Here is an 8,674-nt window from a genome sequence, read left to right as displayed (position 1 = left end):
GATAACTATGGAAAATACATAGGAGTTTTTGTAGAAAATGCTGAGAAAAATTTTTGTTTCGAGACATCAAGGGTTTCGAGATAAGGAGATTCGAGATATCAAGGTTTGACTGTATAAAAAAAATACAAACCATGCTTTGATGTTACTAAGCAGGGCTTGAAATTAACAGTTTGGTCCTCTGGTCTGGGACCACTAAAATATCCGTCAGACCAGCAGAATATAAATTTTAGTAGTCCATAAGACCAGTAAGGTTTTATTCCTGTTTTCCTTTGAAAAATACCTAAACATCACCCTTTTTTGAAACTGTAGAGAGAAAATTTGCACCTTTATTTACAATGTTTCGGTTTTCTTGGCAAGAAAAATTAGATATACAAATATCACACGGCATCCTAACATATTCAACTTTTTGTCTTTTTTTCCCAGAACAACTACACAAATAAGATTTTACCAGCAGCAGAGAGATGAGTGTTACTTGCTTCTTTTACCCAGTGTTTTGAAAACTACATTTTCAATGTGCATTGAAAACTGCTAATGAACTCCATTTGTCATTTTAATTTTCTTCTTTATATTTTTTCCCTTTAATTTTTCATTATTTAAAACCATCAAACGTGTCTTCGAACCGATTAAATTTTGTAGTTACTGGTCCGTTCATTGGACCAGTAACTTATTTTTTGAAATTTCTACCTTTGCTACTAAGTGAATAAATAAGTAAGCAAGCGTTGCTTTAAAATACCCAAAACAGTACCAGTGTAAATTGTTGAAGGTGAGGAATTAAATTATGCATATGTGTTATTTTAGTATTTTCATGACTGCCTGATGAAGTCAATGAAGTTCATTACTCATAAATTGATGATTTAGATTTGACCTTAATCTATGCACATCTCAGATTGAAAGAAGAATTGAGAAATATCAACCAACAGTGGCCTTCGTTTTCAAACAATGAGGTAGAAATTATTTTCAGAAGAAAAGATTTGGAGTAGTAAGTATCATTTATCCGTTATCGATGTGATGTTTTAAATTTTATATTTTCTAATCTTTTTCCATAATGGAAATTTAATAATGATTCACCATGATTAAACATTTTAATTTTTTTTTTTTTTTATTTATTTATTTTTTTTTTTTTTTTGAGGGGAGGAGCGCGTGAGAATTTTGTTCCATGGGGTGCATTTTGACTAAATTCTTTAGAAAATTCATTGTAAAGATTCCCCAGGTGCTTTAAAACTTCCAAGATTAAAAAAAAAATAACCATATATATATTTGTTGCATCTAAAATGAATCTAAATTATGGTTGGTAAAAAAATTATTATTGCATGTATTATATTATACAAAAACAATTTCATTATTTCTTTTGAAATTTATTTTTGTTTTTCAAATATATATACATATACTCATTTCATTTTAACTTTTTTCATTGACCAATTTCGTCTCATGACCAATTTTGTCTCCCACTTTGAAAAAGTGACTAGAATAGTAAGGAAGTTAGTTACAGATAAGATAATTGTCTGCAATTAATTAAAGTATTTGTGAAAAAATTGCCTTGTCTGAGCTATTTTATTAGGATTTCTATATGACTTTAAGAATTTAAATACGAAGGGGTTTCAGAAAGTGTTCTAACCGGTATGCAGATTCTCTGTTTGAATAAAAGTCACTCTGAGAATAACAAAGATTTCAAAGATTGCTAGTGGATGGAGCTAGGTGTCCACTAACCAGGGTTGACCGAATTGGACTCAATTGGGTTGGACCCTATGGGTTTTTTTGAAAAAACCCATTTAAAAAAACCCCATTATTTAGCCCACTTTTGGGTTTTTTAAAATTTTCTGAGAAGTTTTAAAAAAATTAATTAATTTAAATACTTTTACAATTTCAACTTCTTTTTTATTTGTTCTTCACCACAGACAATGAACATAAAAAATGAATTTTGAACTTTAATGGTATTTCTTAACTCTTAACGGCATTAAAAAAATACTTCAAAGATTTTAAATAAATGTATTTAACTTTTTTCTTTAACTGGTCAATAAATAACTCAAATAATCTTGACCAAGTCCTGTCACGTCTGATTTTCTCAATATTTGTAGATTGTACAGAGGAAACTAATTTAGTTAAAAGGCTTTTATGTGAATTATTTTCTGCTAACCAGTACATCGCAAATCTGGAATAAACACAAGGTATATTTTTTAGAAATAAACAGATTTTTCAAACGGTCGACAGAAAACAGAACAAGTACAGTATTTTCATTATCTTACGAAAAAGTTTAATATTTCTTACTCTGTACACAGAAATAGAAAAACAGGCAACATAAAATTCAAAGAAATGTCTTGATTAAGCTGGAATTCAGTAAAAAGGGATTTAAACTACTTGAGGTTCTACAGTAGTTTTGCATAACAAAATGAAATACAATAAAGTAAAATGCAAAAAAAAAAAATGTAGTAATTAAAAACAAGCAATAGGTTTTATCACTCGAGAAGTAACTTTGCCTTAACTGTTTGTAATAATGAAAATTAAAAAATCTGAAACTTCACCATTCTTGGGTTTTTTCGTCTTTTATACTTTTCTTCGGAAAACACCGAATTTTAACTAGTTTTCCAGCTTTTTTTACCCGAAGACAATTTTTGCACTTTGTCCATATACTTACGCTACAATATCCTACAAGTACCCCGCATTTTCCCTAAAAAACAAAAAAACCCATATTTCTTTTTAAAAACCCAACTGTAGTTGGGTTTTATTTAAAAAAACCCTGGGTCCATGGGCTTTTTAAAAAAAACCCGGGTTTTTGCCAACCCTGCCACTAACAGGAGAAAATGTAAGTCTGGCACTTGAAGGTCTGGCATGGAAGAAAGCATCGTCAAAAATGAGACCACATTAAGATAGTTTACATGAAATACATCGCCAGCTCAGTCATTCTATCCGAGGACTGCAGTTTCGCGCTTATTAGCACTCATCAGCCCGGCATATGAAGCAACTGAGCTGGAGGTGAAAAACCTCTCAAGGAAGTTAGTGCCAAACAAACTGGTAGCCAATATGGAATTAGCACTGACCAAACGAGTGACTGAAACAATTGTTTGGTTCAACTTGAAGATTGAAGGCAAGACATGGTATTTTCAGTAAGTTACCGCCGGAATGACTGAGCTGGCGGTATATTTCATGTATTTCTGCCTTAGCCCTGGCTATAGGGCGGTAACTTACTGAAAATTAAGATAGTTTGCTAAACTGCAGCATTGGTTCTGAACTGCTGATCACCCAAGTATTTCTTTTAAGGTTCAAAGAGATAGAAAGCACTTGGTGCGAGGTCCGGAGTGTAATGAGGTTGGTCCAACACTTCCCAACGCGAAAACTTTATCACAATTCATGTTTCATTGGCGCTACACGTTCCGTCAACGTAGCCATCTTCTAACTACGTTTTGTCCTGTTAGTGGACACCCAGCTCCATTCACCGGCAAGGTGTGAAAACTTGATCATCTTCCCTATCTTCAGCGTGATTTTTCTTCATACTAAGAAACTGCACACCCATCCAAGCTCTTGTTACCTTACTTTTGAAGCGCCTAGGTAATTATAACAAAATATGTTAGGAATTGATTTTGCTGAAATAATCTATTTTTTTTAATTTAAGGTGTAAAATCCTTATCGAGACTTTTTGTTTGTCGATCTCACTTACAATAAGCATTTATTTAACAACGAAATTAGACATACCTGATTGGTACAATGAAGTCAAACAAAAGTTACAGATGAGTCATAAATCCTGCAAACAAGTAATAACAGTTTTTTTTTTTTTTTTTCAATTTTGTGTAGTGCACAACTCCTAAGGATATTGTTGCTGAATTGCAAGCTGAAGCAGATGAAAACAATAATAAAACCAATATTTGATGGCAAATTTTCAAGCTAACCTCCTTGTCTCCACCCAAACCATACTCCATGACTTTTGACAGCAGGTGCACCCTGATAGGAGGTCACTGCGACCTCCCTCCCAAAAAATGACCATATTTGTTGAATTTCGTCTGTCAATTTGGCAAATTTGAAAACAACATTGCAAATTGAAATTTTTCGAAATGATTAATGTCTTTTCTCATTAGATACAGGTATGCTTGCATTTTAGTGTAAAGAAAAATTTGGAGTTTTATTTGCGAAGTTGAAAGTTTCCTCCCTTTTAAATATAAGTTCGGGTGCTCTTGCTTGAGTGCAAAGAAGATTTTCAAACTTTTTTTGAATCAAGGGGGCAAAATCAAGGATGAAGATTTTTGGGCCATGAATATTCTCCAAAAAGCACTAACACATTAAAGAGACAATGACAGCCAAAAACAAACTAACCAACTTTAGTATTGTTCAGAAATGTTTTTAAAAAATGTGTACATATATTTTTCTGATTTTTCCCCCCCCCAAAGCTGTGTTTTACTTGATGGTCTAAGATTGTGATCCCTTCACCACGCTCATCATAAGCTAGTCCAACTGTATTTATTTGTTGGCTTTCACCTTTTGCTTCCCATGGATACATGATTGAAAGCAAAAGGCATTGTCTTACTAAAATTTTTGGCTACCCACAGTGTATATATTTTTAACTTGCTATGCATATTACAGTAGAAGACCGTTATAACGTCGACCTGTATAACGCAATTCTCTATAAACCGCACTACTTTTCAGAAGTAAACAATAGGTTTTGAAGTTTAAAAAAATCTCTCCGTTTTGCTTTGCAAACATAAAAATTATTAGGCAAATTAAATTTTGAAAGTTTTTCATCTTTCCATCTTATTTCAAAGCTTTTAAATTGAAAATTAGTACTCATAGTAAACAGAAAATACCAGATGGCTCTTGAAAATGCAGATGTTATGCAAACCATGAAGCTAGCAGAAGTGCAGGATTTTGATCGTGAAAAATATTTATTTGTGAATAGCTAATTGTAATATTAGTGCTTTAATACTCATTGCAGATAAAACTCATTCTGAAGTGCTAATATATAGATATATTCTGAACATTAGTTTCAAAATTTGTGAAATGATCTATATAACGCAAAAACCTGTATAACCAAAAGCTCTGGTCCCAAGGTGTGCGTTATAACGGTCTTCTACTGTAGATATTTCAGTGGCTTAGTATGAATTGATATATTGTGATGAATTTTATTAACCTGTTAATAATCATGGTTATATTATTTCAGTAAGTTTCTACCTGTTTTGCAAGACGTTGTTGAAGGTTTGATAATAGAAAAATTTAGTGTTGAAGACTTAAAGAAATTTTTAGCATCTGACAGTTGTAGTTCACCAAAAAGCAACAGACAATCACCAGAGGTAAAATTTTTACTCTTTTACTTGTCCCTAAAACATTTTTAACCTGCAATATTTTTAATTGTAGTTAGCTGTATTAATGGGTTGGTATTTCTCATGAGAATGAAAATTTCATACCTGATGTTAAGTTTAATGAGTAAAATTAACCAATGCACACTAGAAGTAGTCTTGGGAATTTTCCATCAGAGTTGTGTTGCAGAATTATCTGATATTAAAACTAATAACAGTTCCATATATAACCTATAAAACAGTAACATATATATTAAACTGAAACAAATAAAGCAAGTACAAAACATCAACCCGACTTAGGATTTAAAATCTACCGCAGAGATGTCAAAATTCCTCTTCTTATGTATGCAGGGTTGGCTTTCTGCCGGCAAACAGTGGCAGAAACTGGTTATAACCGGTAAAAACCGGCAGAAACTGGCAAAAACTTTAAAGTGTCTTTAAGCACTTTAACTTTACTTAACTTTTAAAGTAATTACTGAATGATATTCGTTTAAATAAACTGATATATCAAACTTCATTTTATCATTGTAAAAAATAAAATCCTATGCTAATTCCCTTGATTTAGTTTAGAAAAGGAACTTTTCAATTGTAGATGTTCATAATATTTGCATTAGTCTAACAAAGGACAAAAATCATATGGGTTCTTAGGCAAGAGGAGTGACATACAGAATTAAACAGGCATTACTGATTGTAATTTGCTCGCTTTATATGCTTCATCTAAATTGCTTGTGATTGAAATTATCATGTGCTTCAAGAAGAAAGTGTCAGAATTTTACTTGCCAATATTAACCTAGATTTTGTATGTGCCTAATGTCACAGCTTTGCAAAACAAATTGGCCCCATTTCTCGAAACTTATTTTTCCAGTCAAATTTTTACCACTTTCCCTGTTACTAGATGGTGGATCAGTTTGAAAAAATATACAACAGATGAAAGTTTCACGAATATTGCTTGTTCTTTGATGCATTGCCTGCTAGCTCTTATGTTGCAAGAATATTCTTAAGTTCCTCATTTGTGCACATTATATTGAAAAAACTGTTTGGATTTTTGAAACCACCTTTTCTAAGAGGCAACCGCAGGGTCCAAACAATGTAAGATTTGTTGCAATGCAACAATTGATTGTGCTTTAGTTAACAATTATTTTTTTCATGTATTTTCTACTGTGTGTCAATAATTATTTTTTTGTCATTTTGTGAGTTTTTGCCAGTTTCTGCCGCAAATGTGGCAGAAACTGGTTTTTGTCATGCCAGTTTTAACCGGTTTCTACCAGTGGTTTTAACCGCTGCCAACCCTGTATGTATGTGAAACTATTTTATATGATTGATCATTCTAGAGAAGTACCAAAACATATACTGAGGCTACTCTAAATTGAGACTAGGTTTAATGTCCTGAAGGCATGGAGCAAAGAAAACAATGACTAAATTTAGCTAAAATTGCAACCCAGATCTTCTCCATGGTGCAGCAAAATTAAAAATTTTAACTCTATTACCAAAATACCCTATTAGACACATTCTCATATCAAGATGTTGTATTTGATTTTTAAAAAAACCTGCTAGAAAAATCACGCTGAGTACATTTCTGACCACATAACAAAACCTTTGTGTGCTGTCTTTGGGGCTGTGCAAGATCAGTTCTAGTTCCCACTTACAGTACTTTTTATTTTGCCAGTATTCATTTATTGTTGGGAACCACTAATAACTATGACCAAAAGTTTAATGAAAAACCTGAAGATCATTTTAAATCAAGCCGTATCACTGGTGAGGCTTAGTCCAAGCCTTTTGATTCTATATTGCTCCTTACAAATATTAAACCACTGACTATTTTCACAGAGAAAGCTACCACTCTGTACGAAAAATTAATACATCTTGATGACACCTTTTGGAGAAATTACCAGATTCCACCTCAAATCTTAAAACCCGAAGAGGTTTTGTCCAATGAGTCCTGGCCGGCAAGAGCACTCACCTTCTCCCTAATGCCCTGGATAAAGCTTTGAAACCATGTAACCCCTTACTAATTAATGAAACAAGTGCCTGATTAAATCTTGAAACTCTGGTTCTTAAATATGACACAGCTCCTGAAGTTCTTCATGTTCTTGCTCTAGAGACTTTGAATAATCTGTAACCCAAACCTGACTGGCTAAGAGTACATACCGACAACTTGTTTAATAATGACAAACCTAATCCTGGTGTAGGAATCTTTTGTGATTTGTTCATCTTTTTCTCTCTGATTGGAAATTCCTGTACAGCCTTCACGGGAGGAGTTTTGGCCATACGCATAGCACTTAGACAATTAACCATCCACTGCTAGAAATTGCAAAATGCCGTTATCATCTCCGACTACAGAATTGAAATCCAGAGCATTTGCTCAATGACAATGAGGACGCTGACGCACCAGCAAAGAAGGGTGCTGGTGTGTTGCAAATAGCAGGCAATAGTGTACCATTTTGTGTGGTAAAATGGCTCTTCAAAAATTTATTTTCATCTCGACATCTAGAAGAACTGAGGTTTTGAACCACTTCCAAAAATTTTATTATTTTGGACGAATCCAATCTACCCGAATGACCCCACCGTGAGTGGTTTACTATGCTTAGACTGTTGAATGTAATTGCTTTCTCAATTGGTTTAAAAGAAAGAACTGTGCTTACATCTTATTGGAAGAGACATTTGCAGCTTTCCACGGAGTTCGCAAAATCTCTTCTTTAATCCAACATCGGACTTTGGAGAAAGCTCATTGCTATTTGAGAAACATCATTGGATACTGAAAATCTGCCCTCTATTCTATTTAAAGAGCCGCAGTCTGTTTATCAGGGTCTTCACTACTTTTCTATGTGTCTTGCTGTATGTGTGTCCCCATGTTTCGTATTAAACGTATTTGTTTATGTTCAGCTGTCTGAATCTCTGCTTTACACAACCTTTCAACATAGACTTAGTGTACAAGATTGCCTGTCTGGACATGTTTTTAAAATGGGTGTCTCTGCAGATCCCCACTGCACTTTTTGTGAGGATCTCTGCCGTGGGCAGGTAAAAGGCAGTAACTGCAAATTTGTCAATTTTTTTTGTCAACTGTTGTACATTAGTTTTATTGTACATGCTTGCTTATTTGATTTCCGCGAAAAGCTGTGTTGAAAGCTCTCAATCGAGACTGCTTCTCTACCAAAACTGTTTGGGAGTGCCATAATGCATTGGTAAGACTAACTGGCAGTAATAGGGTTCCCCTTTACTGGGTTCCTGATCATTGTGACATTGCGGGCAACGAATTGGCAGATAAGTTAGCTAAGCAGAGCTCCAATGCACCATTTATGGGACCCGAGCCTGCCCTATAATGCAGTAAGGACTACTGCAAAGAACCTTCTTATGGATGAATCATATGGCCTGTGGCTTCAGTCCCGACTCTCAAA

General features: G+C 33.8%; 1 protein-coding gene across 1 annotated transcript in view; it reads left to right on the top strand.

Annotated features, from left to right (window-relative positions):
• The first annotated feature begins 860 nt into the window (after window positions 1-860).
• Window positions 861-8,674, top strand: part of LOC129235086 (zinc finger CCHC domain-containing protein 8 homolog) — a 51,239-nt gene continuing 43,425 nt past the window's right edge. The window contains exons 1-2 of the mRNA XM_054868765.1: window positions 861-979; window positions 5,144-5,273. The gene's annotated coding sequence lies outside the window, so the exon portion shown is untranslated. The remainder of the gene's footprint in view (window positions 980-5,143; window positions 5,274-8,674) is intronic.

The sequence above is a fragment of the Uloborus diversus genome, chromosome 2 (assembly GCF_026930045.1).
Source record: "Uloborus diversus isolate 005 chromosome 2, Udiv.v.3.1, whole genome shotgun sequence".
Classification (NCBI taxonomy): Eukaryota; Metazoa; Arthropoda; class Arachnida; order Araneae; family Uloboridae; genus Uloborus; species Uloborus diversus.
This window is presented reverse-complemented; position numbering and strand designations above follow the sequence as displayed.